The 14226-nt window shown below is 49.5% G+C and overlaps 1 protein-coding gene across 2 annotated transcripts in view; it reads left to right on the forward strand.

The window, feature by feature from the left end:
• The window catches only part of LOC144106489 (uncharacterized), a 492993-nt gene that overhangs the window by 35408 nt on the left and 443359 nt on the right, over window positions 1–14226 (forward strand). The window lies entirely within an intron of this gene.

Consider the following 14226-nt stretch of genomic DNA (forward strand, 5'->3'; position numbering starts at 1 on the left):
AAGTGCCTCATAAACTAATGCAACCTGATGGTGAGATTCTTGCAGTTGACATTCTTGAGCCGCAGTGTGCCCCTGTTACAGTAGCGAATATCTACTTCCCCGCCGGGGTCCGTAGGACGGATGGGCGAGATGCTTTACTGAGCAACAAAAAAAGAATGTAGTCCAGGCTGGGGACTTCAATTCGCATCATGTTATATGGGGTTTCAGTACAGACTACAGCGGGCAGTTACTTCGGTCATGGATGTCGGCAAAAGGTGTGTGCTGTTGCAACAGTCGCGCCATAACTTACATGAGGGCAAATTATCGTTCAGCTATTGATTTAACGTTAGCTGTCAATGGTATTGGGGTATCTTCGTGGTCTACAATTGACCACGGTACGTTAAGTGACAACTACCCAATAACTTTCACTATTCCTTGCAGCCCGCTTAGGGCGACTGGTTGCGCACAAAAATTAGTACATATAATACATTGTTCAAGAGACTACTAGGCGAGGCCATCTCGTCGGTTGTTCCCTCGGATAAATCTCACCGGGGTCCTCAAGTTTTAACTTCCGTGTTGGACGCCACTCGGCGATCAGTCTTTACGGTTCAGTCAACCGTTAAAAATAGGACTCCTTCGAGCTGGTGGAACGAAGCCTGCGAAAAAGCCTATCGTCATAGGAAAGCCGCATGGAAAAGCCTAGCGCATAACCAGTGCCCTAAGAACTGGATAAATAACAAATTTTTTGCAGCATCTTTTAAAAGAACCATATCTAAGGCTAACGAGAAAAAGACCAACTGGAGTCCATAGCTCAAGGCCTTGCTGCGCGCTTTCATGCTCGCACTGCCTTTCCTTCGACCTCATTTCATTTGAGTGCAGATTTCACTGAGGTCTCTGTGTCTGCATGATTTAGCATCTGTAGTAAATTGTCTGCAGTAGGACTTTGCCCCGGACCTCTTGCAGATTGTCACTTCATCTTTGGAAAAAGTCTGGATTCCACAAAATTGGAAAACAGCGAAAATAATTTTATTGCTGAAAGACCAGAAAAAGGGTTTTGATCTCGACAATATCCGGCCGATTGCTTTCACATCAAATTTGGTTAAGCTTGTAGAAAGGGTAGTATACAGCCGCCTCGCGAATCATGTTCTGTCTCTTCAAGGCTTCAGTAAGGCTCAGATTGGTTTCCGAAGTGGGTGTTCTATTTGGACGGCGTACATAGACTTGGAGAGCCGCATTAGTGTTGCTATGAAGCAAAAAGAGGTATCTGCTCTGGTTACTTTGGATATTGCTAAGGCGTATGACGACGTTGAACACAGCATTCTGCTTCAAAAGCTAGCTGGTGTACAACCTCCTTCGTACATCTTCGCGTGGATAAGGGAGTTCATAAGGAACAGGTCATTCTTTTGCACAAAGGGCACGTTGAATTCTAACACACACGCCCAGTCTAGAGGTGTCCCACAAGGATCCATTCTTTCGCCGTTGTTGTTTAATATACTAATACGTGATATCCCTATTCATCCGGTCGTCAAACTTTGTGTATGCGGATGATATTGCTTTTTTCGCTTCTGCCAAAAATATTCATATCCTGTATCAATTGTTTTAAGAGTATTTAAATGCTCTGCAAGTTTGGCTCGACAGCCTGATGTTAACTTTAAATGTCAACAAGTGCGCCGTCCTTGTTTTCCCAGTCATCCCCTCTGTACATTTCTTTGACGTACCACTCTATCCTAATCACGTAATTCAGTAAAACACTCTCCGGGGCATGTTGGTTCATATATAGCTAACAAGAATAACAGCGCAACAACACGACACAAAGAAGGAGGAAACCGACAGGACAGGCGCTAACTTGCAACACTTTACTGTCTTCATAAACCGCCGCTGTCATTAAAGAATGGGACCGGGTCAAATCTACCGATTCACTGTAAGGATTGCTGGAAAGAAGAAGAAGGAAGAAAGAAGGCATGTGGAGCAAAACTTCTGGAAACAAGTGTAATCTGCAAAAGTAAAGACACGATCGCACGCGAATTGATAGAAGCGCACAGAATATGTAAGAGTGGGAGTGCATGTGTTAGCACCCCGTCGATCGTGATGTATAAAAAAGAATGTCAGTTTTTAGATATGGCATAGTATCTGCGGAATCACCTGTTCTTGTTGTGCCATATTCGAGTTTTCTACGCACGTGCTTTTCAACTGCGTTCCCCCCTATCTGTCTTTACCCCCCCGTGGTTGATATATACGCGGCGGTTTATGAAGACAGTAAAGTGTTGCAAGTTAGCGCCTGTCCTGTCGGTTTCCTCCTTCTTTGTGTCGTGTTGTTGCGCTTTTATTCTTGTTAGCTAATCACGTAAGTTGATTCGGTTAAGTACTCGGGTATACTATATGACCCGCAGTCAGACTGGCGGCCCCATATTAGAAGCATTGTGCTTATTAAAGGTGAGCGTGCCCTTGGGCGGTTGGTTAGGATCAGCAACAAAAAATTTGGTATGCGTCGAGACTCTTTCTTTATAAGGCCTATATAGGCCTTATAAGAAAGAGTCTGTGCGGCCAATACTTGATTTCGGCTCTATTCTCTTTTCTGCGTGCCCAAGGTACAAGCTTGAACCCCTGTTTGTTATGGAGCGACGCGCTCTGAGCCTTTGCTTAGGTCTGCCTAAATCAGTGGCGAATGCTGTGCTGTACTTGGAGGCGCGGATACCTGATCTAAATTTGCGGTTTCAGCTTCTTACTGTGCGGACGTTTTTAAGGTCTTAGGAGCGTGTTCCTGGATTGGCTAACCCCATATTGACAACGAACCCATCTCTATTCTTTTGTACTCTTCGGTCTAGGTATAAGCTTCCTCGGGTTGTGTTCACTAATTCCCTGCTGTCAAAAATTTCTGTATCAATAAATTCGGTAGTACCAGTTATCCACCGCCGCACTGATACTGTAGTCTCCTTTGATGACACCCCCCGGCGTTTTCGAAGTGGAAGCCGCGTCCAATGCCCAAACCGACACCTGAAGACTACGTCATAGTTATAAAGCCCAGAGAAAGCGTTTCTCTTCACGAGGCGTTCACATAAACCGGCTACGGCACTGCCATTTCAGCGTACCTCGGATTGAAACGGGCCCGCGCCATCTCCGTTCTGCCCTCACGAGAGCAAAACCTCATCATTGTGCATACCCCGGACATCGAGGCGGCCGACCAGCTTATCGGGGACTTCGCAGTAAATTCCGACAATGGGTCGATCCCGCTTCGGGGTTACCTAAGACAAGACGGCGGCAACATGTGCCACGGCGTGATCGTGGTCCGTAACTCGGACACCACGGAAACTCTTAAAGACCGAGTGTGCTGGCGCGCCGGAAACATCCTGGAAATCCGGAAGTTCGGGACATCCAACAAAGCACGCATCACTTTCGCGGGTAAGGAGAAGCCCCGTTACGTACATTATGACAACATGGTCGTCTCTGTGAGAAACTACTACAAAACTATCCCGGCGTGCGGCCAGTGTGGGGTCGTCGGACATCGCGCTGATGCGTGTCCAAACCTGCGATCGAACACCTGTGGACTCTGCGGATTCCAAGCTCCGCTAGTGGAGGGGGTGCGGGCTCCTCACAACTGTGTTCCCCGGTGTTCTCTGTGCGGTGGCTCCCATGCCACCAACCCTCGTGACTGTGCAGCAAAATTCCGCACACCCAAGACGAAAAAGAAAAAAACGGCGTCCAAGAAGAAAAGCCGCTATCTTGGGCCTCCCGGCGATCAGCATGGCCAGGAAATCTCCAACACCGAGAACCCACCTACCGGAGGTGCTGCAAAACAACCATCCAAGGTGTCGCCACCACACGGCGGACTCGCGAAACAGTCGACGGAAACGCGCGGTGATACCAGGGCCTGGGTCAACGCAGTCAACAATGGCCACCAGGTGAGCGGTTCGGGTGGGGCTGCTTCTCTCTCCCCCCTTTCCACTCCCTTTCCAAGGGCGCATAGCGCCGAGCAAGATCAAATAGCAGCACTCAGGGCCCAAAATGAGATGCTGCTAAAGAAAATTAACGAATTGGAATCTAAAATCAACCAGTCTTCTTCTCCCCCCTCGCCTCCCGCGGCGAGGTAATGGAGAGTGAGCTCGTGGTACCGAAGGCGGTAACAAGTTTGGAGGCCGCATTCGAGGCCCGCCTCGGGGCCACAGAGGCCCGATTCGCCGCTATAGAAAATCAAATTTCAATGATGGTAAATGCCATCTCCAAATTGCAAGAGGCAATCCCCGCGATGATTGCCCAACAAATTGCGAATTCCTTGCGCTCCTCGCGCAGGCCCGGCGATCCCTTACCCGGCCGCCCTCACAAAACTTCTAGACGCACCCCCGAGGTAGCCGACGACGACAACTGCTCACTCTCTGGTATGGAGGATACCCCCCTTCCTGCGAGTGTTGGCTCCGGAGCAGTGTCTGTACAACCCCTCCTCAATCTAAATGACCATGGCGAGCAGCCCTAAGATCAGGCGCTCCCCAAGAACAAATTCGGCCACCCCCGTCCAAATTGTCCAGTGGAACTGTCGGGGCTTCCGTTCTCGCGCAAAGAGGGCGGATCTCCGACTTTACCTTTCAACTTTCGATTCTCTTCCCGCGGTGGTTGCCCTCCAGGAGCCAGGGAGTGGCGTCACCCTCACAAATTACATCCCCTTTCAGCAGGACCCCTCTTCCTGCGTCTGCGTGAATAAAAATTATACGGCTAATCTAGTTGACTTGGAACTTTACACAGAATATTCCTATGCGATGGTGACACTTCTTCCGCTCAAGAAACAAGATGCACCACTCCACGTACTCAACATATACTGTTCCCCCAAACTCAAAAATGTAACGTTCGCAGCACTCTTTAGCCGCGCTCTAAAGGCTGCGGGCAGGGATCCCCTGGTGATTGTGGGCGATTTCAACGCCCACAGTACACTATGGGGATACGTGCGTGAAGAGAAGCGGGGACGCAAGCTAGCGGAACTCGCGTCCACGCTGGGCCTGACTCTTCACACTGACCCTGCATATCCAACGCGGCTGGGTAATTCCGTGACCCGGGATACATGTCCGGATGTCACCTTTACCAAAAACATTGTACACGCAGAATGGATCAACACCGAGGAAACCCTCGGTAGTGACCACTGCCTTATCAATACCACCGTAAGGACTAAACCATTGGCAAGACCCCACGCACAATCTCGGCTTCCAGACTGGAATAAGTTCCGGCAAAACTACATCAATTCGGCGTCTATCCACGAACAAGGCTACCACGCGTGGGCACAAGGATTGGTTACACACCTTCGTTCGGTGGAAACACAAATTCAGCTCTCGGAGGCCACTCCGGAGGTGGACAACCACCTTCTGCACCTCTGGGAGGCGCGGCACAGCCTCGTCCGCAGATGGCGCCGCCAAAAACGTAACAGAAAGCTCAAAACTCGTATCGCCGAGCTCACCCAGCGAGCGGCAGAGTACGCGGCCCAACTCGCCGACTCGAACTGGGTAGACCGCTGCAACACGGCGGCCAGACAAATGTCGAGCCGGAGCACGTGGCGCCTTTTCCGCGCCCTAATTGACCCGACTCAAACCCGCGCCGAGACACAAAAACATCTCCAACGAGCTGTTCATAGCTTCGATGGAAATACATCAAAATTAGCATGCAAACTGCGCGACCAGTATCTTTGCACTAAGCAGGACCCCGGAGGACCCGCGTTCTCGTATGCAGGTTCAGAGAACGCGAATCTGGATCAACCGTTCCAGTTGCATGACCTCAAGGCGGCCCTAGCTAAAATGAAACGAGGAACGGCACCGGGCAGGGACAAGATAACTGTGAAAATGCTTGCTAATTTTCCCGATCCCGCCTACGAAACCCTCCTCGCTTTCATCAACTCGATCTGGCTTGGTGAGGCACCTCTACCAATTGAATGGAAGACCGTCCTGGTAACTTTCATTCCGAAAGCCGGCAAAGCCATAAACACAGACAACCTCCGCCCCATCTTCCTCACGTCTTGCGCGGGAAAGCTGATGGAGACCATGGTGCGGGATAGGCTGTCTGGGTTTCTGGAAAATGAACATACATTCGCAGACACCATGTTCGGTTTCCGCCCGCAGAGGTCCGCTCAAGATGTTCTGCTTCAACTCGACCGAGAAATTCTCGACCCTGTCGAATATCCCTTCAACGATAAGGCAGTACTCGCCCTTGACTTGAAGGGGGCTTTCGACAATGTTACACACGAAATCATCCTGCAACATCTCTCCCAAACGAACTGTGGGCATAACACGTTTCAGTACGTCAAGCAATTTCTCTCGGATCGACGAAGTTTCATCCGAATACAAGACGAAGAACACGGCCCATATAAACTGGGAACGAGAGGAACCCCACAGGGTGCGGTCCTCTCGCCATTACTTTTCAATCTGGCCATGATGAAACTCCCGGCACAGCTGGCGAAGGTCGAAGGCATCCAGCACGCGTTGTACGCCGACGACATAACCATCTGGGCCAAACACGGATCGGTTGGAGACATTGAGGCCAACCTGCAGCAAGCGGCGGAGATCGTGGACGCTTACGCCCGCCGCTGCGGCCTTCAGTGCTCACTGTCCAAATCCGAATTTGTGCACATTCGCCCGTCGCTTCAGTGCGCCACCAAAATGGAACTATCTCTGGCCAGCGGCCCGATACCCGAACACGATGAGATTGGAGTACTTGGTCTCCTTATCCACAAGCATCGACGAGCTGATACCACACTAGCAAAACTGCGCAAGGTGGGGGACCAGGTGGCCCGGATGGTCCGCCGGGTTTCCAACAAACGCGGGGGGTTACGGTGCAGAGACGCTTTGCGGCTGGCGCATGCATTCGTGACCAGTCGAGTCCTCTACTCGACTCCTTACCTCCACCTGCGCAAGTTTGATGAGAACGCCCTCGAAGTGATTCTCAGAAAGATGTACAAGCGTGCCCTCGATCTCCCGATCACCACATCCAACCAGCGTCTCATGGGCCTGGGGATGGTTAACACATTCGCGGAGCTCCGGGAGGCGCACTTGACAAATCAATACACAAGGCTTTCAAAAACGCCGTCGGGTCGCCGCCTATTAGCCCGACTACACATCCACCACCCAGCACTTACGGAAGAGCGCGTACGCATTCCTGAAATCTGGAGATACGCCCTGCACGTCCGCCCTCTTCCGGCCAACATGACACGTGACGACCACAGTGGCAGGCGCCTTGCGCGGGCGGAGGCACTGGCCCGTCACTATGGGAACAAACATGGCATATTCTACGTGGACGCCTCAGGCCCTCATCATGGGGGGTGGTACACGGCCGCAGTCGTCCACCAAAAAATCGTGGTGAATGGCCTAACGTTCCGAGCTCAAGACATAACACATGCGGAAGAAGTTGCCATCGCGTTAGCCGCCGCAGACCAGGAGTCGCGAGTGATCGTCACCGACTCGAGAGGGGCCTGCAGAAATATTAAACAGGAGTGAAGTCGAGAGTTGGACGAAAACTCGTCTGGTCGGGGACGATCATAATAAAACTTAAAAGGAGGACGCCGACCCTACACACCTGGAATAAGCGAAGCCTTGGCTCGTATTCTGCGCACATTCCAAGTTCACGTTGCCCATGTCCCCACAAGGAAACTTCGGCATGCGCTGGTTAACGTCAAAGACGTTTTCCCCAAAGAAAAGTACCCTGGCGTTGTTTACAGCGTCCCCTGCTCTGATTGTGACAGCGTCTACATCGGCGAGACTGGTGATTTTAATAGACGCCTAAAAGAACATTGTAATGACGTTAAAAACAAAAAGTGAACTCTAATGCTATCGCCGAACACTCCGTATCAACTGGCCACGATATTGACTGGGGTGGGGCACACGTGCTGGCAACTGAAAAGAATCTGTACCGTCGCCTTCACCTCGAATCATTATTCATTCAAACGACTAATCGCACCCTCAATCGCAACACTGGAAATCTAACTCCTGTATACGCACGCTCCCTGCGCCCTCTTTTCAAACATATTTAATCCTGATGCACTTTCTAATCCTTCTCATTGTGAACAAGGCTCCCGTACGGGAGCCGAAACGTCATTTTGTTGTTTTTTGTTTTTTACTTTTGGTCGGCGTCCTCCTTTTAAGTTTTATTATGATCGTCCCCGACCAGACGAGTTTTCGTCCAACTCTCGACTTCATCAACCTTCGCCGGGCGTACGGCCAACCCATCGTCACAAGCATCCGTCAGTACGTGTCCCTGGTCACCCGTGTCGCATCGTTCAAAGGCCATCTTCAATTCAACCTGACGTGCAAGTCTTTAGCACTTATTCCACGATCGCTTCGTTTGATTCGTCCCGTCTGCACACCCTTCGGGCTGAGCGTTATTGCGAAGGCTGAACGTTCGCTCCTCCAAGCCAGGATACTTGAATGCAAAGAAAAGCTTAGAGCAATGGAAAATGAAGCCTTTTTCGCTCGCCGCCACCTGGAATCCCGCTACCCGAAGGAATTTCCTAGCATTCAGCCTCCTTCTTCCCACGTGCAGCTAAAGATTGGAACGGCCTTCCCCAGCATATCGTCGACATCACCTGTCCTTCATCATTTGCAAGCAATCTAAACAACATTTTTTGTTCATGATCACTAGTGGCATTGTTTTGTGCCTTTTCTGCTAATCCCACCCCTTATGTAATACCCCGCGAGGGGTCTTTAAGGTAATAAAATGAAATGAAATGAAATAATAATAATAATAATAATAATAATAATAATAATAATAATAATAATAATAATAATAATAATAATAATAATAATAATAATTAGGTTCTGGGGAAAGGAAATGGCGAAGTATCTGTCTCATATATCGGCGGACACCTGAACCGCGCCGTAAGGGAAGGGATAAAGGAGGGAGTGAAAGAAGAAAGAGGTGCCATAGTAGAGGGCTCCAGAATAATTTCACCACCTGGGGATCTTTAACGTGCACTGACATCGCACAGAACACGGACGCCTTAGCGTTTTGCCTCCATAAAAACGCAGCCGCCGCGGTCGGGTTCGAACCCCGGAACTCCGGATCAGTAGCCGAGCGCTCTAACCAGCCTGGACTGAGGACGTCTTCTCAGGAGTCCAGTTTGACACCGGAGTGACCCGGAAGGAACGGTCGCAAGCGATAGTGGTTTAAGGACTGGGACTATGTGTCCCAATAACTTATATTGCATTCTTTACCCTTGGTTATAAGAGGAGGCATTGCATTGCATTTTCAATTCTTGGGTAATATAATTCTTTCATCATGAAATGCAACCGGGTATTTTACATGTATTTCAATGTCATTTCTTTCGTGTGCAGTTTCTTCTTCCCAGTAGCTATTGGATGGGATGTGAATATATTTCTGTGATATTTATTTGTGCATAATATTATACTGATATTATGATCTGATATGAATGTTTCATTATTTCTGATATTTCTTTCATTGTGTTATTCAGCACAATATTATGAGGTTACATTTCTCAACAAGAACATTCTTCTAAATCGCATTCTAACATGATGCTCAACTGTTCAGAAATGAGTACTATTTTTCAGGCTACTGTACATGTCATATTTCCCTTCCTTTGTTCAGACAGATACACACTTGGCACTGTTTCATGTGAGACATATAAGGAATGCTATTACCAGCAAAGTATGATCATTTCAGTCCGAGTCTTGTGACTTCTTTGGAAGGTAACTTGCCGTTCTTTCGTACGTTTATTCCGGTCTAGTAGTGTTGGCCGATGTTCATGTATGTGCATTCCGGTTGAGTAAAGCTCGCCGATGCTCTATGGTCGTGTGGACCTTTAGTTTTCGTTGATGTAGGATGTTTCTTCCGGCCAATTAAAACTAGCCGATATTCTACGGTCATTTCATGAAGACTGCAAGAAAGAGGAGCATTTTATAAGATATTTTATTTGGATGAAGAATTCGCTGCTCGTGGGGACGCCCATCAGCAGATTCCCTGGGATGCCCAGGGAATAGACAATTCATCCAAACCTTAATGATATCACGTGAGCTCCAGTGTCTGACATTACTAGTAGCCTTCAGTGACGCTGCCCTAGCAGCATTTGTTGAGCATTCTTGAGCATTTCAGCTTACCATGCATTTAATACCCCTCATTATTTCTAAAGAAACAAAAGGGAGAAGATATATTTCGGAGGGATATAATCATTGTTCTCTATGAAGTGTTCATTATTCTTTTGGGATGCTTCAGATATTCATTGGTTTGATGAAGTGCATTGTTTTTGATGAAGTGTCAAATATTCATTGTTTTTGATGGAGTGAAGTGCTCATTCATAGTTCTTTTGGTATGAAGTACGAAATGTTGTTTTCCGATTAAAAGCTTACTTAGGAGTATGCTCATTTCTGTGTTCATATATTTTGTTCATGTCGTATTCATATCTGTATAACTTTGTATTCAAAATTTTCCACTGAATTTCAATTTTTCACCAATGTTTGCTTTTCCCCGAAGGGAGGCCTAGGGAGTATGTTGTGTCCCGAGTTTCAGTCTTAGTTTGGTTGTAATTGGATTGGATTTGGCCTTGTTTATTTGCATCTGTACTTTGTTAGTGACTTGGATTATCACGAGATTGGTTTATATAAAAACCCATCCCACCAAGAATAAAACGTCATTCACCATGCTATGCTGAGTCTTGGCTCACTTCTTGCGGCCGTCCAGGCTGACACCACAAATGTATTTATTTATTTATTTATTTATTTATTGATCGATTGAAACAACCTTTATTGCCATCAGAAAAAGTGCTCCTCCCTCCCCGCCCCCGGCACGCAGGCCTGGGAAGACGGGGAGTCGTGCGCCTCCGGATTAGAGCCTTGGCTTGTTGCGGCCTCTTCCGCCAGATGCATGGTGCGTCGCTGGATGGTGGGGTAGCAGGGTCTACCAGGCTTCTCTAATTACTATATTTTGTCCCACCCCTGGGGACGGCTGGCACGAGGTGACGGAATCCCCTTCTGCCCAAGGAGATGCACTACGTGCCGTAAATGTCTCGTTGTGAGTTTATATATGCCGTAGGTTGGAATCCCTGTCGCGAGCTGGCCTCCAACTTGGCTAGCAGCTGTATGCTAGGAAATCTCATGACACCACCAGGTATGCTGTACGACGAACTGTTGCGTCACAACTGTGAAACTAAAGTGCTCAGCCCTGTGTCGTCGCATTGCGCTGGCATCGCCGACTCTGCTCTTTATTGTGATGCACGCTCCCGCGCTAGAGCCGAGCCCAAGTTATACCATCATTGGGGGATAAATTTCAGAAGTATTAGGTGGAAACCTTCACCAGGCAGCCGACTTTGCAGTGACCATAATTTACCGAATTACGTTTAGACCGAACCGGAGCGAGGATATTGGTGAGGTGAAGACTGTGTTCTGCTGGTTCGCATTAGCGCCTCCGAAAGGTATGGTACTGCTTTGTCGACGGAGTGTATCATGTACTGTTTAGTACTGCATCAAATAATGCCTGAATGGGCTTTTATTCGTGATGCTTGGTGAAGCTGACTTCAAACAGCGCTTGTTACATGCGCTTCTGCCATTCGTTTCTCGTCAGTAGTTCTTCCCGCTCTGTGCAGCTGAAACGTGGCTGTGCTATGGAATTAGGTTAAAAGCACGTCTAGAAGGTGAATGAAACCCTAAAGCGATGAACATCACCCGCCATCGATGAGAGGAGACATCGGCCGCCTGCAACTGAAGCTGCAGCAGCTGCATAATGAGCGGCACTTCGATCGAGTGCCAGGATTTCCGCGACATCGTTCGCCTTTTCTTTGCAATGCGAAAATTCGGTGTTAAGCCGACCTTAGCCTCGTAGACAACCCGCTACTGGTTCTTTTCGCTCGGAAGAAGCAGCTCAGAATGTAGTTTCATGCACGTACCCCTTTGCCGCTGCAGGGTGAGACCTGCATCGCTTTCTTCGGTTTCTTTGAAATTGCGGGGTTCCGCAGGCAATGCTCACATTTTTTTCGCTGAGCTTGCTTATTCCTTTGATATAACAGCAGACATTACACGATAACACGCAAAAAAAAATGACAATGGCTTAGCTCCGCTATGCCAGGATATACGTAGCGAGAGGTACGTTTCCCTTGTTGAGCTTGTTGCGATCACTGTATGTTTAGCAATGAGGGTCATTGGGTATACACATCTTTTATTCCTTTTGCTTGACAGAGACAAAGACTGCCCGATTATCTGTGAAGTAGCATGCAGCGGTATCAATTTTGTCGATACAGTATTTCGATTTGGCAGAGCCTCTTTAGTATACAAACTCTATAGTAGTTCCCCATTGTGTAGTCTGGACGTGAGGGTCCGAATTAAAGTCAAACTTTTCTTTCATACACTGACTAAGATAGTCCTGTTTCCAGTTGAAAGCACCCAAAACCACAGACAACTGTGACACCGTGCAGTAGGCTGGTACACACGTGGCACCACATCAATCGTCTGCTTGACAGATGTTCCCAGTGCCATGTAGCCTCCTTGGATGATAAGCCGAACACAGCAGGCTTCACCATTATTCACCGCGATCGAAGGGAGATGTCTGACAGCGGTGATACCTTGTTTCACGTACACACAGACTCCAGCGTTCTTGTCTATGCCGCCGTTGAGCAGCGGCTGCACTCTCCTCTGCATGCATGTCAAACGTTGTGATACAGACGCCCACTGCATCTCCGCCTTTTATACGCAATCCTGCGCATGCGACGCGGGGTTCGGGTGATAGAGCGGCGAGGTGGCGACGAAGAACGCGGCGCAGCTGTGGGGTCTCTCTGGTTACCATGGTATCGGCGCATGCGCACAACTTTCCTCTCCCATGTACCGCGAAATGCTCGACTGGTAGCCCAGTGTAGCTCCCGCTACAAAAAAAAAAAGAGCGAAAGACGCAACTTTTTGCACTTCTGGGACATGCCCGGTGGAAATACTTTTCGTTGTCGGTTCCGCTTTGCTCTGACGGTTACGCCGACACGCAAGCGGGCGCTGGAAAACTGCGCTGTCTTGGGTTGGGGAGGGCATTTCGTTTTGAAACGAAAACTTCTCTACGCTACCTCGTAACGATTTCGCGCTACTTGCGGTTTTGACCTTCAAGTGAGCCAGAGGTCAAACCCCATACGGCGCGGTTCGGGAGCCCATGTGATACATGTGAGACAGTTACTGCGCCATTTACTTTCCTCAAAAACCGATTTTAGAAATATCAATTTTCTTCGAAAGCAAAGGAAAGGCACATAACTGGCCCCCTGGAACGGCACGTGGGCAGCTCCTTAAGCAACGTGGTGGTATACAGTGACAGATGTGCGCTGCATGCGTTGGCATTCACAACGTCGTGCAGAAACGCGGCACTGAAGACCGCCGGCATCCTTTGTGTTCATTGGCGTTTTACCCGCCGCGGTGGCTCAGTGGTTAGGGCGCTCGACTACTGATCCGGAGTTCCCGGGTTCGAACCCGACCGCGGCGGCTGCGTTAAGGCGCGCTCACACTAGCGGGAAGCTTCCCGCACCGGCACAGCGTCAACGTCGACGCTGCCTCGCAGCTCCTCAGAATGACGCTCACACTGCGCGCGTTTTCTCGCTGCGGTTGTCTTGGAATGTGGAGAGAGGAGGCGCTGAGGGAGGACCCGAACGAGCAGAAAGAGAAGGGGATAGTCACGGGACACTAGAGAAGACTGGAAAGCGCACCCTTTTCTCGCGTCGTCGTCGTCGGCAAAGCAGCCGCCGAGTGGCCGGCCGGCCGGACGCGCGCAGCATCCGCCTCCGCCGACGGGGTCACTGAACTGGGACCGACGTCACGGTTCACGGTCGGCGCCCATTGGCTGTTCTCGTCAGCGGCACGGGAAAAATAGGTACCGAACCCATCGCTCCGCGGGACGGCACAGCAGGCTGTCCGCGGGAGAAAAACCGGCTTGGGCGGGAAGCGGCACGCGGAAAACGCCCTGCGTTGCGCGTTTTCCCGCTAATGTGAGCGCGCCTTTACGGAGGAAAAACGCTAAGGCGCCCGTGTGCTGTGCGATATCAGTGCACGTTAAAGATCCCCAGGCGATCGAAATTATTCTGGAGCCCTCCACTACTGCACCTCCTTCCTTTCTTCTTTCACTCCCTCCCTTATCCCTTCCCTAACGGCGCGGTTCAGGTGTCCAACGATATATGAGACAGATACTGCGCCATTTCCTTTCCCCAAAAAACCAATTATTATTGTTCATTGGCGTTGACAACGCTCGACTCCGACGATTTTGAGAAAAGGAAGGCGCATAACCCTGGTGCAGTGGACGCCTCAATCGCGCTCT

This window comes from Amblyomma americanum, chromosome 10, assembly GCF_052857255.1.
Source record: "Amblyomma americanum isolate KBUSLIRL-KWMA chromosome 10, ASM5285725v1, whole genome shotgun sequence".
NCBI classification, from domain to species: Eukaryota; Metazoa; Arthropoda; class Arachnida; order Ixodida; family Ixodidae; genus Amblyomma; species Amblyomma americanum.